The sequence below is a fragment of the Muscardinus avellanarius genome (assembly GCF_963383645.1).
Source record: "Muscardinus avellanarius genome assembly, chromosome: 6".
Lineage (NCBI taxonomy): Eukaryota > Metazoa > Chordata > Mammalia > Rodentia > Gliridae > Muscardinus > Muscardinus avellanarius.
This window is the reverse complement of record NC_137791.1, coordinates 139,376,624-139,401,548: the sequence shown is the minus strand read 5'-3', so window position 1 is coordinate 139,401,548 and position 24,925 is coordinate 139,376,624.

The following is a 24,925-nucleotide window of genomic DNA, read 5'->3' as shown; positions in this document are numbered from 1 at the left end:
GCCCGAGGGGAGAGGAGCATGGGTTGGGACCTGCGCTGTCCCAGCATCCCCAAGCCCAGCCAGGCTCAGGAAGCCACCCTGGCCAGACCCGAGCTGGGTGGGACTGTGTTCCAGGCCTGGGCTGGAGAAGGACCCAGAGCGCCTGCAGCCCGTGGCTGGCCGTTTCACTGGGACTGCAGTGTTACCTTGTGGCTCCCTGATAGCCGCTGTGTGGAGTCTTCAGCCTTACAGGACGGCCTGGTGGTCAGGGAGATAAGCCACACTCAGTCACCAGCAGCTGCCCGAGGCCGCCCAGGGGTTTCCAGCGTCACACTCGGGGCCGCGGGGCTCCCGAGGCTCAACTGTGCAGCCCGGCGCGTGTGCATCCCACGGGCCTGCCTGCATGCTGTGTGCCCCAGGAAGCTCTGGGTGTGTCGGAGGAGGGGCCTGCTGGGCCCGGGCACACTGGCACACCTGGGCGTGTGTGGCAAGCATGCTGGTGCCTGGCCGGTGCCCACTGGCCAGGGGTCCAGGTTCCTGTAGCTCTCCCATGGGGCCCAGCGTGTTCCCTTCCTGGCTCGGAAGCCCCTTCTGTAGACTCCGTCACCCGCTTGGCCTTGGGCTCCTGGGAACATCCTGTGGGGCCCACTGGGCCAGGTGTGCCTGGCCTGTCCATTCTCCCTGACCTCAGAGTGTCTAGGGCTCCTGCAGCTGCCCTCGCACCCCACCTCTCCTCGCCCTCCACCATAAGCCTGAGCCTCCCTCCTGGACCTCAGCTCAGCGGCACCTCTTAGGACCCCCACCACCTGCCCGCCGTGCTCCAGCTCCTCCTCCCTCCCTGCCGGGGCCTCATAGTCCCCCCGAAATGTGTGTTCTCTCTAGAGTGTCTAGCTCCCCAGCAGACTTCTGGCTGCAGGACAGGCAGGCACCCTGCGGGGGTGACAGTGGCGCTGGGCCAGAGCCGGGCCTGGGCGCCAGGCCTCCTGCTCTTTGCTGGAGGAAGTTTTTGGAGCCCAGGGACTTTGTACACAATTGGTGCTCCGGTAGGCCACCTGCCCCGCCCCACCTCAGGGGCCTCCTTCCGGAGGCCCTGGCTCTTGCTATGGCCTCGGAGGGACAGCGCGTTCTCCCCGCAGACTCAAGCAGGTCTGGGAGCCCTGCAGGTGCCAGGGAACCTCAAGGCAAATGTGGTCCTGCCTCCAAGGCAGGTGGGATGGACAGGGGAGGCAGCTCGAGTGGCTGGGGCAGCCTGCAGCCCCGGAGCAGGGGAGAGCGCCTCCCGCTTTCCTCCCAGCCAGCGCCCCCGCCCTCTTCCAGAGTCTGCTCAGGGTGGGACAAGCAGACAGTTAATTAAACAGCAGCTAATGACCACAGGGAGCTCAGCCACGCAGACACCAGGGATATTGGCCCATGGATCACTGTCCTGTGAGGGTGCCTGCCTGCCTGGCCAGCCGGGAAGGGGTGTCCCTCTGGCTGGTCAGCGTGGTGGCCATCCCCCACCCAGGACGCAATTTAATTCAGATTACATTTAATTAAGAAAAGAGGGCCACAGAAGACCCTGCAGTAGCAACCCTGGCTTCAAATGGAATCGCACTCCACCTTGAGCCCCAGCGAGAGGTCAGAGGCTCACATGGGCAAGTGTCCTGGGGCACGGCTGGCCCTTAGGCTGCACGGGCGGGGGGCAAGGGTGAGCCTGCTGCTGAGCAGAGCTGTGGGCTGCGAGTCCACCCAGGAGCCACGCTGTGCCCAGGGCACATCCTTGGGGTCTGGCCAGAGCTGGGGTGCGCGGGCCTCGGAGGCTGCTGACAGATCAGGGTCCCAGGCCTCCTGTCCTGCCCTGCTCTCTGTTTGCCTGGAAGGGAGGCTAAAGACAGCTGGGTGGTGGAGGCAGTGGACGGTGGGTGGTGGCAGAGGGGCTCAATGCCCTTCTGCCCACCTCCCTGTGTGCCTGGCATGCAGCCCTCTCCCTGTGGAGGTCCTGAGGGTGGAAGGTGCTATGCAGTTCAGCTGCTGGGTTCTCAGAACCCAGGGAATCCAAGACCCAGGAGCGGCGCCTGCCCGCCACCCAGGGCCAGGCTGTGGCCAGGGGACCTGTGGAGGGAGCCGTGAGCATCCCTGTGTTGCCCAGCCCCTGAGCTTACCTGCCACTGGGGTCTCCCTGCGGGGACAGGGCCTCCAGAGACCCCATGGACCCTGGGCCTGCCCTCCACACACTGGCTGCCTGGGGCCACTGCCCCCAAGCATGCCGCTCCCCAGCTCAGCCCCAACTTGCTGCCGAGTATGTGGACAGGCAGGCGGCCAGCTGCCATCGGCCAGAGGTGGGGGCCTCATGGCCCTTCTCCCAGTCTGCGAGGTGTGTGGCTGCTGCTCTGGGCCGGGCGAGGAGACTCCTTGTGTGGGTCACAGGGTGGACATCCAGACATCACTAGCTGATCGCTTAACAGGAGGCTGAAGAGCGTGGGCCTGGGCTGGCCCTGGGTGTCAGGCTTGGCCCGTCCTAGGGGACCCTACAGGACTCCTGCATCCATCCGGCTGTTGAGACCGATTGAGCTCCTTGGGGCCTCACCAAGGCCCCCTGTGTGTCTGACCCCCTCCTCCCACGGTGGACAGAGGCCCCGAGCTAGAACAGGAGCTCTGCCACAGCACAGAGCCCACAGGCAAGCGCAGGTGGTGGCTGGAGCCAGCCTCACCCACAGGCTCCCCAGGGCCACAGAGTCAGGAGGGGGTCTACCAGGGTCAGCCAGCCCTGCGGGCCCTCTGCCCACCCCTCCCTGAAGGCACCAGGGGCTGCACTCTTGTGAGGCCTTGGGCTGCAGGGCCAGCTGGAGGGAGAGGAAGCTGTCACGCCCTCTCTGCCCACAGTAAATGTCTCATTTCCACCTGGGCCAGGGGCCTAATTGCTTCCAGGCAGGACTGGGGAGTAATGTTCCCTGACATGCTAAATGCAGCCACGGGGAGCGGAGAAACAGGCATTCTGACACCGCTGTGGGAGGTGGCACCTGGCCCCACCGCCAGGCCCCTACTGCAGCCGGACAAAGGGCGGGGAGTCGTGGCCCGGTCCCCGCAAGACACGGCGTGGTTTCCTTCAGCTGCACACCAGAGAGATGCGTGGTATGATGGCTGGAGGAGGGAGCTCTGCGTGCAGTGGAGGAATAGGCCTGCGTGCACATGTGTGCCCACACACGTGTGGGTAGTTGTGTGTGTGCGTGCCCATAGGCCCCCTCTCCTGAGCTTGGCAAGTACTTGTCTTACTAACCACCTTTTGAATTTCTGCCAGGCCATGCCTCGCCAGCCGCTCAGCCACCCAGCCTGCCCCCCCTGCCCGCCAGCCAGCACTCCCTCCCTCCACTCGCCCAAAGCCCCCATTTTGCTCTCACGCCCTGTTCTGTCTGCCCAGCCCTCCCACAGGCACACTGCATCTTGCTGTGACCCCTGGAGTGCCCTTCCTGCTCCCGGCCCAGGCCAGTCTGCTCTTGTACGGACCCAGGGCCCACAGTTGGCTTCCTGCACAGTGGGTCGGCCTACTCCTACAGTGAACTCCCAGGAGCAGGCCCATCACCCCGGGACCCCAGGCCCAGGACAGGGCCTGGCGTGGCAGGCTGGGGGCGCCCACCCTGCTCAAGCTGCTGCTGCAGAGGTCAGTGTGGTCTCTGGTGTCACACTGGGAGGGCAGGGATGAGGGCAACTGTGGGGGCAGGGCCCTGGGGGTGAAGAGCCCATGAGAGGGGAGGGAGCACTCCCTGCAGTCCTGTTCCCTTGAGGAGCGTGGTGGCGGCTGCGGAGGAGGCCGTCACCAGCTGGGGGCAGCAGGCCCGGCTGGCTCCCACAGCACCCACAAGTTCATCTGCTTGTCTTACACCTGGCCGCCGCAGAGCCTTGATGAGGCTAAGGAGATCTGAGAGGAAGACCCTATTGATTTTAATTACCCAGAAACAGCCCACAGGGACAAAGGACTTTGGCTGTTTATTTAGCCAGGCTGTGCTGTGCTATTGTGGAAGGAGAGATCAAATCAGCTGCCCTCATTATTACTATAATAATAAGGCCAAAACGCTGCTCGGGGCTGAGGGCATTTTTAAAAGCAATAACCTCACTGCTCCGCCCCTCCCGCCCCTCCTCAGCAGGCTTGAGCAACAAGGAGCAATTACATGCTGTCGATATTAATTCAATTAAATCTAGGTTATTTATTGGGTATTATGGGAAAGGATTCTCTGGCCTTACAGAGACGGGGCACGCCTGAAAGAGTGAGCGGCATCGGGAGCCTCGGCAAAATCGCCTGCGGGCCCGGGCCAGATGACCGCAGGTCCCAGGTGGGTGGCACGGGCTGCTTCAGTGGCCTTCTCCTGCGACGGGGTTGGGGGTCAGGTCGGAAGGTCCTTCGGTGTGAGCCCTGGCTCCCCTGTGACCTGCTGAGTGTCCTGAGCAACGCGCCCCATGCCTCTGGCCTCTGAAATTGCAGCTCTCAGTTGGTCTTAGAGGGTAGTGGTGACAGTGATGGCGCTGACGATGGTGGTGACAGTGGATGATAAAGGAGCTCGCTGAGGGCTAATGCCTAGGATCACAGTGGTGATGGTGATGGTGGCTGTGGTTTTGGTGGTGGTGGTGATGGTGGTGGTACGTAGTGATGATGGTGGTGGTGATGGGATGATGGTGATGATGATGGTGGTGGTGATGGTGGCGGTGATGATGATGGTGGTGGTGATTGTGAAGTGGTGATAATGATAGTGGTGATGGTGATGATGGTGGCGGTGATGATGATAGTGATGATGGTGGTAGTAGTGACTGTGGTGGTGATGGTGGTAGTGATGATTGTGAAGTGGTGATAGTGATGGTGATGGTGATGATTGTGGTGATGATAGTGATGGTGGTGGTAATGATAGTGGTGGTGATGGTGGCGGTGATGATGGTAGTGATGATGGTAGTAGTTATGACTGTGGTGGTGATGGTGGTAGTGATGATTGTGAAGTGGTGATAATGATAGTGGTGATGGTGATGATTGTGGTGATGATAGTGATGGTGGTGGTAATGACTGTGGTGGTGATGGTGGTGGTGATGATGATAGTGATGATGGTGGTGGTAATGACTGTGGTGGTGATGGTGGTGGTGATGATTGTGAAGTGGTGATAGTGATGGTGATGGTGGTGGTGGTCACGCTGGCGGTGATGATGGTGGTGATAGTGGTGATGATGATGATGATGGTAGTGATGGTGGTAGGTGACGGTGGTGACATGAATGAAGCCTGTCTTGCTGACCTTACACTATTGCCATTCATTTAAGTGGGTTATGGGCTTTTAATCCCTTGGCAGCCCACAAGGACAAGGGGCTTTGAGTCACATGGGAGCCCTGACAGGGAGGCCATGCATGACCCAGTGCCTGTGGCAGGAGGCCGTGAACAGCCTGATGTGTGGGCTCAGTGCCGGGGAGGGCAGGTCACCAATGTGACAGTACCGTGTGGCACAGGCCAGGGATGCAGGTCCCAGGAGGCCCAGGTGGCTGCCATCCAAGGGGCTGAGGAAATGTGTAGGTGCCTACTAGGGGCTGGGCACTGCATCAGGTGAGCTTTACTTGGCCCGTTTAGTTCTTACAATGACGCTTGGGGAAGGGACCTGGGGTGACCAGATGCCGGTGCACTTGGTCCCTGTCTACACTGGCCTGCTAGGTGTAGTGCACACACACCTTCTTCCACTCTTTCCTCTGGGTGTGGGTCACAGGCCACTTCAGCACAGACCTTCCCTTGAGCAGACGCAGATGGGGACTCAGCAGGTGAGGAGAACCTCGCTCCACTGGCTTTGTGGTGGGTTCAGGGCCTCCGCAAGGCCCCACTGCCTGGTTTCGCAGAGCCCCTGGCCTGGGGGTCATCCAGGCGGGTCCTGCTTGGAGAGTGGCTGGGACTGACGGACGACTTGGTGGTCTCAGGTGCAGAGGAAAGTGGCTGTGCTGGGTCCTGAGGCCGCGGGGTGAGTATACGGGAGACCCCAGAGGTCCCGTAGGAGGGGTTCTGGGGGAGGGATGGTAACAAGTGGGCACACTCCCCAGATGGGCCGTGACCCAGGACATCACCCACGCACTCAGCACACTGGTGCCTGCAGCTTCCAGAGCCACACAGCCCAAGGGCACAAGGCGACGAAGTCGGCTCCCACAGTCTGGAGCCTGGGAGTCTGGAGCCAGGCGAGGGCAGGTCCCTCTGCCAGCTCCCGGCATGGCCCGTGCCTGTGGCTTTGGAGTGCCACCCTCCCACACGTGTGGCCGGTGGGCGGGCCTGCTTCCGCTTTTCCTGAGGATGGCATCTTTGGATGAAGGCCTCCCCCTCCAGGGTGACCTCCTCCCAACCGGACATCGCAGAGAACTGTTTCCAAGTAAGCTGTTTCTGGTGGACATAAATTTTCAAGGACAGATTGGATGCCATAGGAAGAGGTGCATAGGCTGGACTGGATCTGGGAGGGCTGTGGTGCCGACTGCCGGGGTGCTCTGTTGCTGGTGACCTTTCTAGAGGTCACGACCCTCCTTGCAGCACTGCCTGTGCCAGGCAGACCCTGGGGGCATCTTCCTGGCCTTGGATTTCAGCTGGAGCACAGCGTCATGGAGGGGCCTCATGGGCTGCTCTCCCCAAGGTGGGCCAGAGTGGCCTCATGCTGGACACCGTGTCTAACCAGCTGAGATTGACCTGTTTGGGGCTCCTCACTGCAGCCGAGCGATTTGATCCGAGCTCTAGACAGCAGCCGGCCAGTAATTGGATATTAGGAGACCAGGGCCTCTATGAGGAGGAGGCAGCGGGGAGGGGCCGGGGTCTGCGGGGGGGGTGAGGCTGCCCCTGGCCCAGCGAGATAAGCTCCTCATCCTCGGCCCTCATCTCCTGCTGGGGTCACCACAGAGCCGGAGGCGAGAGGGAATGAACATGGCTACTGTCCAGCCACCACTGGCCTGGCCGCCCCAGGGTACCATACAATTAGTTATAAATATCAATTTCACGGCCTTGTGCTGCAGACCTGGCGTTCCTGGGCAACCTCAGCTCTGTGAGAGAAGGCAGGAGTCGCCAGCGAGGCCTCCAGACACGTGGACGCCTGCCTGCCCTACTGTGGCCCTCTGACCCCCGAGTGCCACATCTCCCTCCCAGGCCTGCAGCTCCTGAGCCCGGTGCTGGGGACCCCTAGCTGGGCCTGGGCCACCCTGCCCCTCCCCTGACTCTCCTTGGCCAGGCCCTTCACTGGCTGGGGGCAGTGCGGTGTCTGGTGGGTGAGCAGACTGGGGAGTGCCCACAGAGGAGGCGCTAGGACTTGGACCTTGCCGTGAGGGCCCAGCTGGTGTGGGGAGGGAGGTCCCCTGAGTGGGGGCTAGGAGCCCGGCAAGGCTCCCCAGGAGGGCTGCTCGCTGCATGCCACCCCAGGCCTCTGGCTCCCTCCTGCAGCCCAGGCCGGGGTGCCCATGCTGTCCTGGGACTGTGGTGAGGTGCAGGCTTGGGCTTTGTGGCTGGACCACCAGCAGGCCTGTGCGGAGCCTGGCTGCCACTCCAGGGAGCAGGAGGTGCCCAGGAGCATGCATGCACCCTCTCGCCCTCCCTCCCTGTCTTGGCCAGTGGGCAGACACTGTAGGCTGGGCTGTCAGGCAGAACGGAGGGCTGTGGTCCCACACACTGGCTGGGTGGCGGGGAACTGCTCCGGGACCCCCAGCGCAGGCTCGCTGGCATGCGCCACCGGGGAGCCCCCAGGCAGGGTCTGCCCCAGCCCAGGCTGACTGAATGTCACCATACGTCACTGCGGGAGATGCTGCCAGGGGGTGACCCGGTGTCCAGAGCTGCCTGCGTGGCTCTCACCCGGCGGTGCGCGGCAGCCGCAAGCAATTTATCTCCGTCTCCCCGCTCTTAAAACACTTTTATCAAAATTGGCGGTCACACCGCGCTGAACCGTGGTGGCCTCAATCTTAAACGCCGCACTGCAGATTTTAATTTGGGGAAGATTAATGCGCTGGCAGCGTCTGCGGCTTGGTGCCCATTATCGGGCCTGACGGGTGTCAGCGTCCCCACTGTGCCCTGTCCCGGGTCCCCTGTCCGCTGGTCCCGCTGGGGGCTGGGCGAGGGTGGGGCGCGGCCCTTCCTCTGGGATGGGGTGTGGCCCTCTGGCCTAGCAGAGTGGGCACTGTGGCAGCCCAGCCGCCCGGCTCTCCAGCTGGTCCACATCCTCTGCCTGAGGACTCATGCTCTGAACCTGGGCTCTAGAATATTCTTGACTGCTGCCCTGGCCTGGAACCCCACTCCTACATCCAACCCCGGGTCCTGACCCCTAGTGCAGGCCAGTGCCTCCACCTGCTGTGTGTGCCCTGGGGCTCACCCTCTGGCCCTCCCCGCTGAGGAAGCTGGCCTGGCCTTCGCCTCCCACCTCCCTGACCCGGTCTCTCCCTAGGGTGGAGGCCTCAGCCGCTGTGACCGCCTGCTTTGCACTTGACCCCACTCTCTGCTCAGAGCAGAAGTCTGGCTGCCTGGTGCCCTCCCTTTGCTGAGTCCCCTCCAGCCCCCTGCCCTGCCAGCCCAGCCTGGGTACATTTTTGGCACTCCACACCCCGGGCCTGTTTCCTCCCGGTCACCGGGGGCCTCTCCTGCCCCCACCCTGGTGACCTTCCCCAGCGCCTTCCTCTGCCTGCAGCTGTCCCCAGCAGCCACGGTGCCAAGGCACCTGCCGCCCGCTACCCCACCCAGGGGAGGGGACTGCTGGACCTCGTCCGGGGCTTGGGGTCCCCTGCCCTAGCCCTGGACAACACGTCCTGCTCCTCTTAAGATGGGGGCGGGCTCCCCATCTGTCCTGTAGCCCATTCCTCCCCGCTACCCTCGGCACCGGCCAGCTATGGGGGCAGGACAGGCAGGGGCTCGTCCTGGGCCTCCCGCCCTGGCCCGGGACACTGGGCTGCGGCTCTGAGGGGCCCGTGGCACCTTCTCTGGCACCCCACAGTTGCTGCTAATGAGTCTAAAATACGTCATTGAATTTTGTCTTCATCATTCAAAAAGTAAACCCCAAAGCATGAAACCACGGGTTCCAGGTAGAGACGAGGCGCACAGTTGGCCTCATTCGTTCATTCGTCCGTTTGTTGGCTCATTTGGAGATGCTCTGCACATTCTGCCCTGGGGATGCATGGCAGGTGCTGGGGAGGGGCTCAGCTCAGCCAGCCAGGAAGGCTCGGTGGTGGAGGAGAGGCACCCGGGCGGGGGCGCCCTAGTCTGGATGCCCTGGTGGGTCCGGGAAGGCCAGGGCGCTTCACAGGGCTTGGTGGGGCCATGGAGCTGGTGGGAGCAGGAACCCACTGCCTGGCCCGAGCAGGGAGGGACGTACCTGCGTTGGCTTTTGCCAAGTTTGGGTGGCTGCACCCTGGCAGATGGCCAGCAGGGTGTGGGGTCCATCAATTATCCAGCCAAGAAATGGGGCCCCGGCCAGGGTGCAGGTCAGGGAGCCGTTTGTGGCAAAATGGACCTAGAGTTGTGGGATGTGGGGCTTTTCTGGAATGGGATGGGCAGAGAGCGAGGCATCTGCCCTGGGCTCGCTGAGGTGGACAGGGGTGGGTCCCCGGGCCACGGGGGGCAGGGCAGATCTGGGACTGCCTGCAGAAAGGTTAGGGCTTCCCCATTACCACCCCAGCCCCACGAGCCACCAGGAAGGCCGAGGCCTGAGCGCGCCCTGGGTTTGCGCTCACCAGCTCTGTCTGGTTCTTCTCATTCCTGATTCTGCCTGAGGGACCAGGGAAGGCTTCCTGGAGGACGAGGCCCATGAGGGAGGCATTGGCCAGGTAAATACCAGAGGCAAGGACAGGGGAGGAGGAGGTGGGCACTGGAGCAAATGCTTGTGCTGCAGGGGAGCCCAAGGAAGCACAGGGTGCCAGATGGGAGAGGTCGGCCATACTGCCCGTGCCGAGGACTGACCTCCGTCCTGTGTGACTAGGCCATGCGGGCACCCCTGATTGGGTCCCATGGTGTAGGGAGTGGACAGGACGGGCTGAGGTCGGTCCCTTTAGGACAAAGGTTACTTCCTCTCCTGCCTCTGCTCATGGCTCCTCTGGCTCCCATGTCAACTGGGAAGGAACCCAGATACCGTTCCTTGCGTACCCCTCTTTGCCCATTTTCTCTTGCTATAACAGAATACCCGCACCTGGATTACTTATCATGAGCACAGGTGTATTTAGCTCATGTCTGAGGGTGGGGCTGGAATCTGCTTGGCATATGGAGAGGACTTTGTTCTATATCATAACATGGTGAAGGGCACCGTACTGTGAGTCGGGCCAAGCTGCCAGCTCTGGTCTCTTCCTCTGCTTCTAAAGCCACTAATGCGACCATGGGGGCCAGCTCCTGAAGGCGCTGTCTTCCAGGGCAGTTAATATGTGACTTTGGAGACAGGGACACATGAAGTTTTGGGGACATGTGCACCATGGTGCCCTCTGGCCACCTGGCCTCAGGCTGCATCTCCAACACTGACACTGCTCGGCACCAGCCCTGTCCTTCCTCCCTCGGCCCTGAGCTCAACTGTAGCTCCACCAAGGCCCCTTCCTCACTCCATCTTCATTGGTGTGCATCGGCAAGGTAATCTGTCTGTTCCAGGGATTAATTTTTTATTATCAGTCTCGCCCATCAATCTCACCTAGTGGTTAAAAGCCTGAAGCCCCAGTAGACCTGCCATCCAGCTTCCTGCCCAGTGACCAGGTCCCTCCTGTAACAGGTGCTCCGTTACACTTGCTGAGTGAGTGGGTTAGTGTGATGTGTGGGCAGATGATGGGTGGATGAATGGATGAGAGATGGGCGGATGGGTAAATGGAGTGGACAGGACAAGTGGACAGGACAGGCATGAGGACTGGTCCCTTTAGAATAAGATTTCCTTCCTGTCTATCATGGATACATGTTGAACAGATGGGTGACGAGGTGTATGATGCCTAGGTGAATGGCTTGATAGGTGGTTGATGGAAGGATACATAGTTGATGGGAAGATGGATGAGTAGATGGCTGAATGGAAGATGGATAGATGGGTGACTAGGTGGATGGATGGATGGGTGGATGGATGGGTGGATGATGGGTGGATGATGGGTGGATGATGGGTAGATGATGGATGGATGATGGATGGATGAATGGGTGGATGGATGGGTGGATGATGGGTAGATGATGGGTGGATGATGGGTGGATGGATGGGTGGATGATGGGTGGATGATGGATATTTGTGGATGGACGAAGGGGTGACTAGGTATTGATAGCTGGTGGTTGGCTGGTCGGTAGGTGATAGAGGGACGGCTGGATGGAGGATGGATACATGATGGATAGATGAGTGTCTAGGTATATGGAAAGGTAGGTGAGGGATGGATGGGCAGGTGGAGGGAGGATGGATGGAGGTGGATAGATGGATTGATGGGTTGCTGTGTGCGTAGATAATGAATAGAGCTGGATGGATGCATGAAGCATGATGGATCAGCAAGTGGGCGAGTGGATGAGTGGACGGGTAGATGGACGGGTAGATGGATGGGTAGATGGACGGGTAGATGAGTGGATGGGTAGCTGGATGGGTAGGCAAATGGAGAGGTGAGGGAGTGGAAAATCATGCTCTCCAGGTCTCCTGAGAAGTGGAGGGCCCTTCCTTCCTGCATCGGGAGGAACCACGTTTTCCTCAGTGAAAGGGAAGGACTCTCACAGCTGACCTCTCCCTGCCCCCTCATGGCCTGGCTCAGAGAAGAGGCAACAGCAAAGTGGGGTCCCCTGGTTCAGTCAGATTGGAAACCAGCCTAGAGAGGGAGGCTCTGGGTCCTTCCCTGATTGAAGGACAGTGCCACTGGCTTCAAACCTCACTCCCTCCACTGCTGCCCAGGGCACCCAGCCTGACCCTGTGGGCGTGGAGTTCTAGCTCTGAGCTAAGACCTGGTCTTGAGGCAGATAAGAGCACTGTTCCAGGGGCCTTGTCTAGCCTCTACCTACCACTCTGCCTGCCCCTGCTCTGGGCTCCCGGAGGAGAGGCTCAGTGCAACCTGCAGGTGATATGGAGATATCAGTCCTGTACTCTTTGCGGGCTGGCCTTTCCCTGGGGGCAGCCAGCACTATGGACCCAGCTCTCCTGGTGTCCAGGAAGCCTGGACTAGGAGGTGTCTGTGTCTCTGGCACTTGGGGCACAAGGAGGATGTCCTGGTGATCGTGGGGACCCTCCTTACATGCCCTCTGCAAAGACTCAAGATGCAGAGGAGGTTGTCCCCTGAAATACAGGTCATGCCCAGGTCATGTCCAGCCAGTCCATCAGCGGGATCTGAGGCTCTGGCCTAGAAATGTTGGAAGGAGCCACCATGATTAACCCAGCTCGAGGCCCGGCCCAGGCCCTTCGCACCCAGGTCTGGCCAGCCCTTTCTCTGTGCTGACCCACTGAGGTCCCAAGGATAGGTTTAGGGTCTGGGTTTGAACGCTCCTGGTTCAGTCAGCATCTTCACCGTTGTGGCAAACCTGATGACAGCGACTTAGAGGAAGGAGACTTGTGTGCTTACAGTTTTGTAGACTTCAGAGGTTCAGTCCCTGTTAGGCCAGGTGGGGTCTGCAGAGCTCAAGGGAGGGGGAGAGAGCGGGAGAGACTGAGAGAGAGAGCAAGGGTTCTGCTCTCACGTCGTAGAGGCCAGATAAGAGGGAACGTGGGGAGGAGGAGGGAAAATACATCATCCCAGGGACCCTCAGCAACCAAGCTCTGCCTCCAACATGGCTGCCTTGTCTATGTGAGGTTTAGGGGACATGTCAAATCCAAGCCGTGACAGTCTCCCGAGAGGCTCGTGCTGGCAGCTCGCCCCAGTGCAAAACTGTTCATGGGTGAAATAATTGAACCAAGGCTCTAACCTTACCAGTGGATAAAGCCATCGGTGAGATAATCATGTGAATGGAGTTTTGGGGTGGTTACTTAGGCAGGTGGGGCATAGATGGAGGAGGTAGGTCACTGGGGGGTGTGGCCTTGGAGGGATCTCTGTCCCTGGTCATTCCCCACCCCCTTCCTTGCCACCATGCCTGGGAGCCATCTACTCAAAGCCTAAAGCCTCCATAGTCTCTGAAATGGCAAACCCCAAATAAAATCTCCTTCTCTAAGTTGTGCTTGTCAGGTAGGTTATTTTGGTCGCAGTGCAGAAATGCTGACTGAGACCATGGGCCTGGCTGCTGGCGAGTCCCCCCGGCTGGCCCTGGGGCCTCAGGATGCGCGCCTCTGCTCAGGCATGGCCAGGCTTCCTCCTGGGCTTTCTGTCCTGTGGCCTCATTTCCTTTGCTGGGGAGGGTGGCCCCAGAGCTCGGCTCTGCGCCTCCTGCCCGCCATCTGTCCCTGGACCCTCATCCCCCACTTACGCCCTGTGCATTCTTTGCCAGCGCTCTGGCTGCTGTCCTGATCTGAATGGGGGCTCTCCTGCACCTTGTGGTGCCTGGGGGCCCCCGTCCTCCAAGCCCTTCCTTCCCTGCTACAGCAGGAGTAGGTCACGGGCCTGTTCCCGCTGCCCCCACAGCACATAAAAGATCCTGGAGTCACCCTCCCCCAGTACAGGCGAGCACTTTCCCAGGGCCCAGGGGCTGGCATCCATCCGGAGCTCTCAGAGCTGCTGGGCCTGGGCCCTGGGCCCTGGCAGCTGGATGTTGGAGGGGGTCCTCGCCTGTCTTTGCCTCTCCCCCAGGCCACCGGGGCGTCCAATGGCATCCCCAAGAACCGTAGGAGCAGGTCATGGGCTTAATTTGGTGGAGAAAGGCCCATTTGTGTTTTCCAGGATCATTCATGAACCCCCCATACAATTTAGGAACCCAATAACTCATTAGTAAAGCAATAAATAGCAGACACAGGCTCGGTGAGAGCCCTAAGTGTTGGGTGGCGCTGAGCCCCTTGCTCTGCAGAGACCGTGGCAGCTCAGGACAGGAGTCGCCAAGTGTGGCAGGACCAGGCTTGGTGGAATGAATTCGGCATCTTTCAGGGAACAAAATCATTGAGCTTACAGACTAAATTTAACAGCTAATAGAAATATGCAGGTGAGGGCACAATTAATTTTAATTACTAGACTGTACATTGCTGGTCGCACAGCCATGAGGAAAATTAAAATGGCAATCACAATTAGAAAATTGCAACCTCATCGTGCAACAAATTAGTCACAAATTACGAGTGCAGCAGCACGGGCGCCCGGGACCTCGTGACGGTCCCACCTCGGCGTGGCATGGCCTGGCACGGCCCTTCCGCGCCTGGGACTGCCCTCCATGAGAGAGCTCGTTGGCAGTATCCCCAGAGGCGAGGTCAGTGGGGGCCACAGACGGAAGTGAGCGTCCTGGGCACCGCTGTGTTCTGGGGAGCAGGCATGCCATGGACTCGGGTGCCAGGGCCCAGCCTGGTGTCTGGGCAGGTGCCTGGGTGAGGAGAAGCCCTTACCTTCTCAGGGCACCGCCCAGGGAGGCCTTTCTGCAGAGGACGCCTGGCTTCCCTGCAGGTCCACTATTCACATGACCTCTCGGGAACATGGCTTCCCCGAGGTGCAAGCTTGCCCGGGCAGCGGCCAGCCCAGAAGAGGACAGGGGCACGTTCCGGGCTGCCTCGTTTTCCTGGGTACAGGTGCGCAGGTAGCAGCAGGAGGGCCGGCCACAGCTCCTCTCCTGGTGCTGGTGGAGCTGGGGGAGGCTGTCCTTCCTCTTCTCTTTCTTACCTTCCGCCCCAGGTGAGTGGCTCTGCTCTGCCTGGAGTGCCTACCGAGATGTGCTGTGGCCAGAGTGATGGCCACTCACTCGTGAGCCCAGGGGACCTCTCTGTGCAGGCGGCGCTTGTTATGGCGAGGGGCGCTGACTGGCGTCTTTGAGCACACTTGGTCCTGCAGAAGCCGCGGGACCTCACCCTGGCCGGACCTCGGCCACTCAGCGTGTCCATTCCTGGCCTCAAACACACACCAGATCTGCTCAGTGGCTGCAGGTACCACCTTCCGCTTCCCCAGGCCCTGGCCCCTCCATCTCACAGGCTGGACTCCCACACCTGCCCAGGTGGAGCCCTGTCCCGGTGGCTCCCTGTGTAGAAGCCGTCAGCGACTCCTGTGGCCCTTCAGCCGGGCCCAGCTCCCACCGTGGGGGCCCCTGGGGCCCTAGAGCCTGCGCTCCAGCCACGCCGGCCCCTCCCCGTGCCGCAGAGATGCTGCTCCCTCCGCGTGGGGTTCAGGGGTTCCCGCCTTGGAGGGCGGGCGTGGGCTGGCCGGCAGAGGGTGGGTGAGTCCGGCGGGAGAGGCACCCAGGCTGAGCGCGGGCTGGCAGTGGCCTCAGATGAGCTGTGCCAGGGTGCAGGCGTGTGCCGCGTCTGACCTGCGTCTCTGACTTCAGTCTTAGCGCGTTAGTGCTCAGTGTCCACAGGACACAGCCGCTGCCCAGAACTGACCCGCGGTAAAGGAAAGCGTGGCCGCCTCAAAACTGCCAGGCCTGTGGGGAGGGGTCTCCAGCGCTCTTTCCTCCCTCCCTATCTCTGTCTCTCTTGCTCCTCTTCCTTTCCTTTTCTCTGCCTTTCTCTGTCACTATCTCTGTGTCTCTTTTCTATCTGTCCCTGTCTCTCTCTCCCTTCCTCCAGCTCCCTGTCTTTCTCTGTTTCTCCCTTTCCTGTCTCTGTCTCTCTCCCTCCCTTCTCTGTCTTTGTCACCACCGCCTCTGTATTTTTCCTCTCTGGCCCTGTCTCCCTTCCTCCCTCTGTCTCTCTCTGTGTCTCTTTCCTGTTTGTCTCTCTCCCTCCCTCCCTCTCTGACCCTGTCTCTCTCCCTCCTGGCTAAGTGTGACCTCCAGGGCTTAGGGGGCTGGTCTCTGCTTTCCCAAAGCTGCCTAGTTTGACTTGTCTGGGGCCGCAGGGCGCAGGGCTCTGGTACGGGATGGCCTAGCCTTGCCAGTGCTGCTGCAGCCCGTGGAGCCCCCAGCGGGCACCTGAGCGAGCGCACTGAGCACAGGCAGCCAGGGCCAGCGCGCCGTCCACGCTCCTCCACCGCTGCTGCCAGGCCACAGCTGGGGGACTCAGCCTGCCACCCTGCTCTCCCTCTCGTGACTCCAGGGCCCGGCATAGAGGCCTGAGCTCGCTGGAGGAGGGGGGCCGGCGACCCAGGGGCAGCCTGACTGCTGAGGAGTCGAGGGGGGGGCAGAGGCAGGACGAGACCTTTGCCTGGAGGGGATGTCCGCCACCATCCTGGGCCTGAGCTCTGCGCAGTGACCACCGTACGCCCTTTCTCAAGGCAGAGGAAGGTCAGAGCCACCCTCAGGGATATGAACAGGCGCGCCCTGCCCAGCGCCAGAACCGGCATGACCCAGGCTGATCTGGAGGGCTTAGTGCTGACTCCTTCTTGCTGCGGTGGGGGGCTGTTACATGCTCGGCTCAGCCCACAGCTCTGGCGCCTGCCCCTGGCCATGGTTTGGAGCCTGTTGGGGTGGACTGATGTCCCAGGGCCCCAGCAGTGAGGGAACAGCCATGGTCCATGCTTCCCAAAAGACAGTGGTTCAAGCCGGGCGTGGTGGCGCACGCTTGTAATCCCCGCGCTTGAGAGGCGGAGACAGGAGGATCGCGCCGGTTCGAAGCCAGCCGCGCTTGCTTACGAGACCCTGTTTCAAAATATAAAAAAAAAAATAGGTCTGGGAGTGTAGCCCGGAGGTAGATGGGCTTCCAGGAACCCCAGTACCACCAAAAAAAAAAAAAAAAAAAGACAGTGGTTCCCATGGGGCAGCACAGGGTGGATGCCCCAGAGTGCCCGCGGTGGAGGGCTTCCCTGCGCTCTGAGCTGGGCACAGGGACAGCCACAGTGTGCAGGGCCGCTGCTGGGTCCTCGCAGGCCGGAGAGCTGATGAGAGCAAGACCACTTCCTCAAGACCTTTTGTCAGGACCTCTCCCCCCATGAGGCTCTGCCCTCCTGACTTGACCACCTCCTAAAGGCCCTACCTACAAACACTGTTGCACTGAGATTAAGTTTCAGGATATGAATTGGGGGCACATGTGCATCCCTCGGCACCTATCTTCCCTGCTACCCCACTCCCTCTACGAAGAACCTCTTGGTCCTGCTTCTTGCTGGACCTAGGCAGGCCTGATGTTCAAATAGATGGCCACCTTGTGTGGTCAAGAGGATATTTACACTGACTTGGGCAAAGTCAGAGGTATGCACCAGGGGATGGCCAAGCCTGGGTGTCAGCCGCAGGTGAAGTTGGGAAGTTGCCACCAGGGAGGCTGTCCAGTGGGAGCTGGCCTTTGGTAAGTTTCCAGCCACCCATGGAGGGGGGAGTAAACACACTCCACTACATGTGGTTCCTGATGGATGAAGTAATACACAGGCCAGGATGAATTCGTGCAGAGTCCCAACTCTACCCCACCAACATCATACATCATACTGTACTGATTGCCATAGCTTTACAATAAGCCTGGAAGTTGGGTACCAAAAGGCCTCCTAGTTTGTTCTTCTTTTACAAAGTTGTTTTGACTATTCTAGATTCTTTGAACAATCTTGACAATTCTACCAAAAGAAAAAAAAAAAGCCTGCTGAGATTTTTATTTCATTCAACCAATAGATAAAAAATTGATTTCTTAGAATAGCAAATTTGCTATTCCATGAATATGGTATATCTAACCATTTATTTAATTTTTCTAAGTAATGTTTTATGCCTTTCAGTGTAGGAGTCTTGCACACACTTTGTCAAATTGCCCATATGTATTTATATTTATGATAGAATTATAAATGTCATCTACAAACTTTAAATTACCAATTGTCACTTGTATATATAAATACAATTCCATATAGAAATACAACTGATATATCCTACAACTCCATAGCAAATTATATGTAGATTATTATGCTGTTTATGAACAAAGTATTAGTCCTTTCTTTCCTGTCTGGGTACTTTTTATTTTTGCCTTATTGCACTGGTTAAAATATCCAGTGCAAGACAGAACAGAGAATTTTAGCAGACATTTTTGCATTTTTCCTAATCTTAGGGAAAAGATTTTAATCTTTGACCACTAAATATGGTGTTAGCTATAGGTTTTTCAGAGATAGCTTTTATCATGTTGAGGAAGTTCTTTTCTATTACTATTTTTCTGAAGATTTAGATATTATTGTTGAATTTTGTCATATGATTTTTCTGTATGTATTTAAGTAGTCATATGGGATTTTGTTCAGTCTGTTAAGTAGTGAATTGCATTGATCTTTCATTTAACACTAACTTTGAATTCTCCAGTTAAACTCCAGCTGACCATAATGCATTATCTTTTAAAAATGTTGTTGGAGCCAGGCATGGTGGCGCACGCTTGTAATCCCCGCGCTTGGGAGGCAGAGACAGGAGGATGGCGCAGGTTCGAAGCCAGCCGTGCGCGCTGGCTTAGGAGACCCTGTTTCCAAATAAAAATGTAAAAATAGGTCTGGGAGTGTAGCCCGGAGGTAGAAGGGCTTCCAGGAACCCCAGTACCACCAAAAAAAAAAAAAAAAAAAAATAGGTCTGGGAGTATAGCCTGGAGGTAGAACGCCTCTGGGTTCCACCCCCAGTACCACAAAAAATAAATTTTAAAAAAATGTTGCTGGAAGCTGGGGACAGTGGCCTATGCCCATAATTCCAGTACTTGAGAGTCTGGGACAGGAGAATAGCAAGTTTGAGGCCAGCCTCAGCAACTTAGCAAGACTCTGTTTCAAAATAAAAAAGGGCTGGAGGTTTAGCTCAATGGTAGAGTGCCCTGGGTTAAATCTCCATTACAAAAATATGTTGAATTTTATTTGCTGAATTTTAGTTTTTATTTATATAGATTTTGGTCTGTAGCTTTGTAATGCTTGTCTCAGAAAATATTGGAAATTATTTTCTTCTCTTCAATTTTCTGGAAGAGTTTATGTAGAATTGGTATTATTTCTTCTTTAAACTCTATTTTGTCTTGGAGTTTTATTATTGGAAGAGTTTATAGCTTTAAAATTGATCTTTAATAGCTATAGTACTATTTATTATTTTTATTTCTTCTTGAATACGTGTTTTTCAATAACTCGGGATTGAACCCAGGGCATTCTACCTCTGGGCTGCAAACCCAGGGCATTCTACCTCTGGGCTGCATCCTCAGCCCTCTGTTCTCAAAGGTACTGCTCTATCATTTTGCTTCTATGCATTATATCCCCACAGTTCACTACTATTTTTACCCTTTTTTTCGCGGTACTACGGATGGAACCCAGGGGCACCCTACCTCCGAGCTACACCCCCAGCACTATTTTTTAGTCTTTTTATTTTTTGAAACAGGGTCTCACTGAGTTGTGAAGGGCCTTGCTAAGTAGCTGAGGCTGTCCACGGACCATGATCCTCCTGTCTCCGCCTCTTGAATGCTGGGACTGCAGGCATGCGCCACTACAGCCAGCTTACCTTTTGGACTAAAATGAAAATGTCATGGCTACCACTTCTGGTGCAGTGGGCTCTTGTGTGTGACTACAGGTTTTCTTCTGGCGTTATTTCCTTCTGCTTGAAGATCCTTTAACAGTTCTTAGAGTGTGGGTCTCCTGGTGAGGGATTATTTTTTCTAATGTCTGGAAAAGTCTTTATTTTGCCTGTTTTGTTCTTGGTACTGGGGTTTGAACCCAGGGGTGTTCTACCTCTGAGATCCATTCCAGCCCTTTTCATTTTTGAAGCAGGGTCTCACTAAGTTGTTGAGGGCTTTGCTAAGTAGCTGAGGCTGGCCTTGAACTCATGCTCTTCCTATTACAGGTGTGTGCCACTGCCTCCAGCTTGCCATTGTTTTCGAAAGATCTTTCCACTGTGTTGGACTTGGGCTTCAATTTTTCTCCGTACTTTAAGGATGTTCCAGCCTCTCCCAGCCGGCATCACGGTCAGGGATAGATCTTCCGCCACCCTCGTCTCTCATTCTTTGTACATTCTGTGTGTACACGTATGTGGGTATGTGCGTGCATGTACGTGTGTACATGTGTGCACAAGTATGTGCAAGCGTGTGTGTTTACTGGCTGCCTTTCGGGATCCTCCTTTGTCACTGGTTTAATGAATCGTATGACTTTAGGGCTCCCATCCCATTTAGAAAAGTGGGTCACTGTTTCCTTCACAGGCCTCTGCCTTCTGCCCCTTGAGGTGCCAGCCATGGGCACTGGCCAAGGCCATCCTGGGCTCACCCACCGGTGCACCCGGCCCGGGCATCCCGAGGGTCTGGGCCGGCCGTCCTTTGTCCTCCGTCCTCCTTCCTTCATCCTCTGATTCCCCAGGCCTGGCCCTTCCTTGCCCAGTGTCTCCTGTCTCCGGAGCTGTGGTTCCGTGGGAGGGCGAGCCGGCCCTCGAGCTGGGCGGGGCCTCAGCAGGACGCCCACGCTTCTCAAGTCGGGATTTCCTCCTGGTTCACCGCTGTCCAGGTGGCCAGGGACCTCCGTGTCTCAGTGCAGGGCTCAGGCTCCCGGCACCTCGTGCTGGAAACACATCCTCTGCGGCTCCCACAGACACCAGGCTGCCTCGGCCTCCTCGATTTGTCTTTTTGGCAGCCTGGCCCCAGGCGGTGAGGTCCCTTCCGTGGGCCTCGACCCCCTCACTTCTCCATCACTCCCAGTGACCGTGGCGCTGGGTCCCCTGGGCCCCACACGTCTGTCCAGCCCAGTGTGCTTGCTGAACATACCCAGTGGCTACTCAAGGCTCCTCGCAGGGGCCTGGTGGACGTCTCCCCCCTGAGCGAATTCCAGGCCTCTGGGAAGAGCCTGCTCTCGGCAGCTCTGCGTCCCAGGACGCAGCGCCCCGCCTGCTCAAGCAGACCTCCAGCCACCTTCACCCCTTCCTCTGGCTCACACCCACATCCAGGTCTCTCCAGGGTCAGGCCACAGGCTCCTCACAGTGGACACAGCGGGGACCTTTTGTTCTTCCTGCCACCACCTGGAGTCTAATCTCAGCACGCTGGACATTTAAAAACACATACCAAGCCGGCGTGGTGGCGCACACTTGTAATCCCAGTATCTGAGAGGCTGAGACAGGAGGATTGCAGGTTCTCCACCAGCCTTGGCTACTTAGTGAGGCCCTCCACAACTTAGACCCTGTTTCAAAATAAAGAGTAAAAAAGGGCTGGGAATATAGCTCAGAGGTAGATGCCCCTGGGTTCCATCACTACTACCACTAAATAAATAAATAAATAAATAAATAAATAAATAAATAATAAAAAATAAAGACATACCAGCCCTGCATGGTGGTACATAATCCCAGTACTTTGAAGGCTGAGACAGGAAGATTACAGGTTCAAGGATAGCTTTAGCAAGTACTGAGACTCTCATCAACCTCATGAGACTCTGGTTCCAAATAAAAAACTTAAAAAATCAGACTAGGGATATAGCTTGATGGTAGAATGCCTCTGGGTCAAATCCCCAATACCACACACACAAAATAATAAGATATAGTGAAATACATACCAGCCCTGCATGGTAGTGTACCCCTGTAATCCCAGTACTTGGGAGGCTGAGACAAAAGGATCACAGGTTTGAGTATACCCTCAGCAACTTAGTGAAACTATTTCAAAATAAAACACAACTCAAGGTAGAGATTGGAAAGCCCCTGGACTCAAGCCCATGCTAAATAATAAATAAATAAACAATAAGCACACACCACAACCTCCCTTGCGGGCTTCCAGCGGCTCCTCCACTGTGGGTCGCCAGGCCCATGTGCGCCCCACCCCACAGCCTTCCTGTCCCGAGCAGGTCAGGCCGGCTCTGGCTCGGTCCCCTCTCCAAGGATGCGATTCCCTCCTCCTGCCCGCCTCTCCCTGCTCAACACAGTGCAGCACCAGCATCCTGGGCCACTGAGCCCCCCTGCGCCAGCACTCTCCGCCCTGCTGCCCGTGAGCCTGCTCAGTGAGCCTTGCTGAGTGGCAAGGACAGGGGTGAGGAGGCGAGGGCTGGGCTTCCAGCGGCTCACCTGGCCGTGAGGACCCCGGGCGGTGGTCAGGACGGACGGTAGCAGACAGTTGCCGTGAGGCTGACGGTTGGTCGGGCTGAGGAATGGTTACACAAGACAGGTCCCAGGACGGGCTGTCGGGCCACAAGGACTGGCCCTGGGTGGGAGGCTGTGCCCTGGGGGACAGGGAGACGGGGCCGTGGCTCTGGTGGTGAGTGCTGGCTTGGCACCTGTGGCAGCACCGAGTCCACTTGGCATCCTGGGGCCTCTGCTGGCTGTAGGTCCTAAGGAGGGTTGAGGAGGGTATAGCCTTGCGTGGCCGGAGGCTGGAGGCCCAGGCCTCCAGGAGCCCACCTCTGCCTCCAGCGCCTGCTTTGCTGGACCGGGGCTCCAACCTCTGCACTCTGACCTGCAGCTTCTGTGCCTGGGGAGCGGAGGATGCCAGGGCCTCTGGCAGGGCCTGGACATCCATCTAGGGCGTGAGCTTGGTCTCTACCCCATGCCTGGCCTGGGGCGGCAGACCAGCTCTCCCACCTGGAAGGTGAGTGGGTGGGTCCCAGATGGCCCACCTCCTCACTCAGAGCCACCAACCTCTGTCCAGAAGGAGCCACTGGCCAGGACAGGCCCCTGGAGCGCACAGGGGTGCCATGCTTGGGCTGGACCTGTCTGGGGTGAGCTGGGGTGCTGTTGTCCCCCCTTGCAACCCACCCCAATCACAAAGGCAGCTCTCCTCAGAGCCAGCCAGAGTTCAGGAAGAGAGCCCCAAGCAGGAGCTCAGCACTGGGCCCTGTATGGTTCAGGAGGCCTGTGGCCTGCAGGGCTCGGTTTCCTGTGTCTACGAAATGGGCCCATCACCTGCAATGACTGGTGTGTGAAGCCAAGATCTTTTGGCTTGCTGCCCCCCTGAGTCTCGGGGTCTCGAGGGCAGGACACAGAGAAGCCCAGAGCCTCCAGGTGGAGCTGGCGGGGCTGCGCAGGCTGAGACACTCCTCCCGCCTCCTTGGGCCCGGCCCCCGCCCCGGCACACACACACACAACTATTTAATTTTGCTCTGGCAAGGAATAATAGAGCCCTGTGTATCTATTACAGATGCGGGGAGATTGGGCTGCCAGGGCTACGCGGCACATTCAGAGGCCTAACAAAGCCGGCTGCAATCGACGCGGCCTGCCATTACCCATTCAGCGGGTGTAATAAATGAGCCGGGCGCAGCCTGCCATATACCACCCGGCCCAGATAACGGCTGAAAGGAGAAAATTAAATTTTGCTTTTGTTGAAACATTATGATTTATGTATTTGTAATATAGGCTGTGGTGGGCAATTGGGGGAAAAAAAAGATTGCTGAATCCTTCAGAGTTACTGATGGCCCCGCCGGCCACTCAGAAAGCCGCGCTGGGCCCACTCCTCCCGGGGGCAGGGATAATAGGGAACCGCAGAGTCCCATTAACCTGCTCTTCTGCGGGAGGGAGGGAGGGAGGGAGTGGCCGGCCACGGTGGGCGCCCACCTCAGAGAAGCAGGCGAGGCCCAGGCCAGCTCTCCCAAGGGGGCAAGGGTGGCGTCTGTGTGGCTTGGATCCAGGACCGGTCTTCTCATCCCCCCACACACCGGGCCCTATCTGGACCCATAAAAATAATTAACTTCTCCCGCTGGCCCTGGAGAGACAGACACGTGAGAACATGTCCTGTAATTTATAATCGTGCAGTCCTGTCTCTTAATGCAGCGATCAGAGGGCTTATCATGTTGTAGAAGGTAATGAACTTACTTGCTCGTGGCACTCGAGTTCCCAGCCGGGGTCTGGTGGCGCCACTGACTCTCAGACGCCGGGGACCATGGGCCTGGGGTGCCCCTGCCAACGGACCACCAGGGAGCCAGGCAGGTCCTCCCTCTTAACAGACAGGGCAGCGGCTGCGGAGCTGTGAGCAGTCAGGGAGGCCGCTCTCGGCCGTGGAGGCCAGTTCCTGGCTACTGCCTGTTGGGGACCCATCCATAAGTACAGTGCCACCCCCAGCCTCACCTGCCCTTCAGAGCACAAGCCCACCACTCAGATTACACCCGGAATGTGGGCAGTCCCCCGAGACCAGCCCACGAGGGATGGGGGCTGGGTGGTCAGAGCACGCCAGGGTGAGCAACCAACCAGGGCATCCTCCTGCATACTAAGCCCTGCTCCTCCTGCACACTGAGCCTTGTTCCTTCTGCATACTGATCCCTGCTCCTCCTGCACACTGAGAGCTGCTCCTCCTGCACACTAGCCCTGTCCCTCCTACATACTGAGAACTGCTTCTCTGAGCACTACTTCTCCTGCACACTGAGCCCTGCTCCCCCTGCACACTGAGCCTTGTTCCTCCTGCATACTGAGCCCTGCTCCTCCTGCACAATGAGCCCTGCTTCTCCTGCATACTGAGCCCTGCTCCTCCTGCACACTGAGCCCTGCTCCTCCTGCACACTGAGCCCTGATCCTCCTGCACACTGAGCCCTGCTCCTCCTGCACACTGAGCCCTGTTCCTCCTGCATACTGAGAGCTGCTCCTCCTGCATACTGAGCCCTGCTCCTCCTGCACACTAGCCCTGCTCCTCCTACACACTGAGAGCTGCTCCTCCTGCATACTAAGCCCTGTCCCCCCTATATACTGAGCACTGCTTCTCTGAGCACTGCTTCTGCTGCACACTGAGTCCTGCTCCTCCTACATACTGAGCCCTGTTCCTCTGTCACACTGAGCTCTGCTCCTCCTGCACACTGAGCCCTGCTCCTCCTGCACACTGAGCCCTGCTCCTCCTGCACACTGAGCCCTGCTCCTCCTGCATACTGAGCCCTGCTCCTCCTGCACACTGAGCCCTGCTCCTCCTGCACACTGAGCCCTGTTCCTCCTGCACACTGAGCCCTGCTCCTCCTGCACACTGAGCCCTGTTCCTCCTGCATACTGAGCCCTGCTCCTCCTGCACACTGAGCCCTGTTCCTCCTGCACACTGAGCCCTGCTCCTCCTGCACACTGAGCCCTGCTCCTCCTGCATACTGAGCCCTGTTCCTCCTGCATACTGAGCCCTGTTCCTCCTGCACACTGAGCCCTGCTCCTCCTGCACACTAGCCCTGCTCCTCCTGCACACTGAGCCCTGTTCCT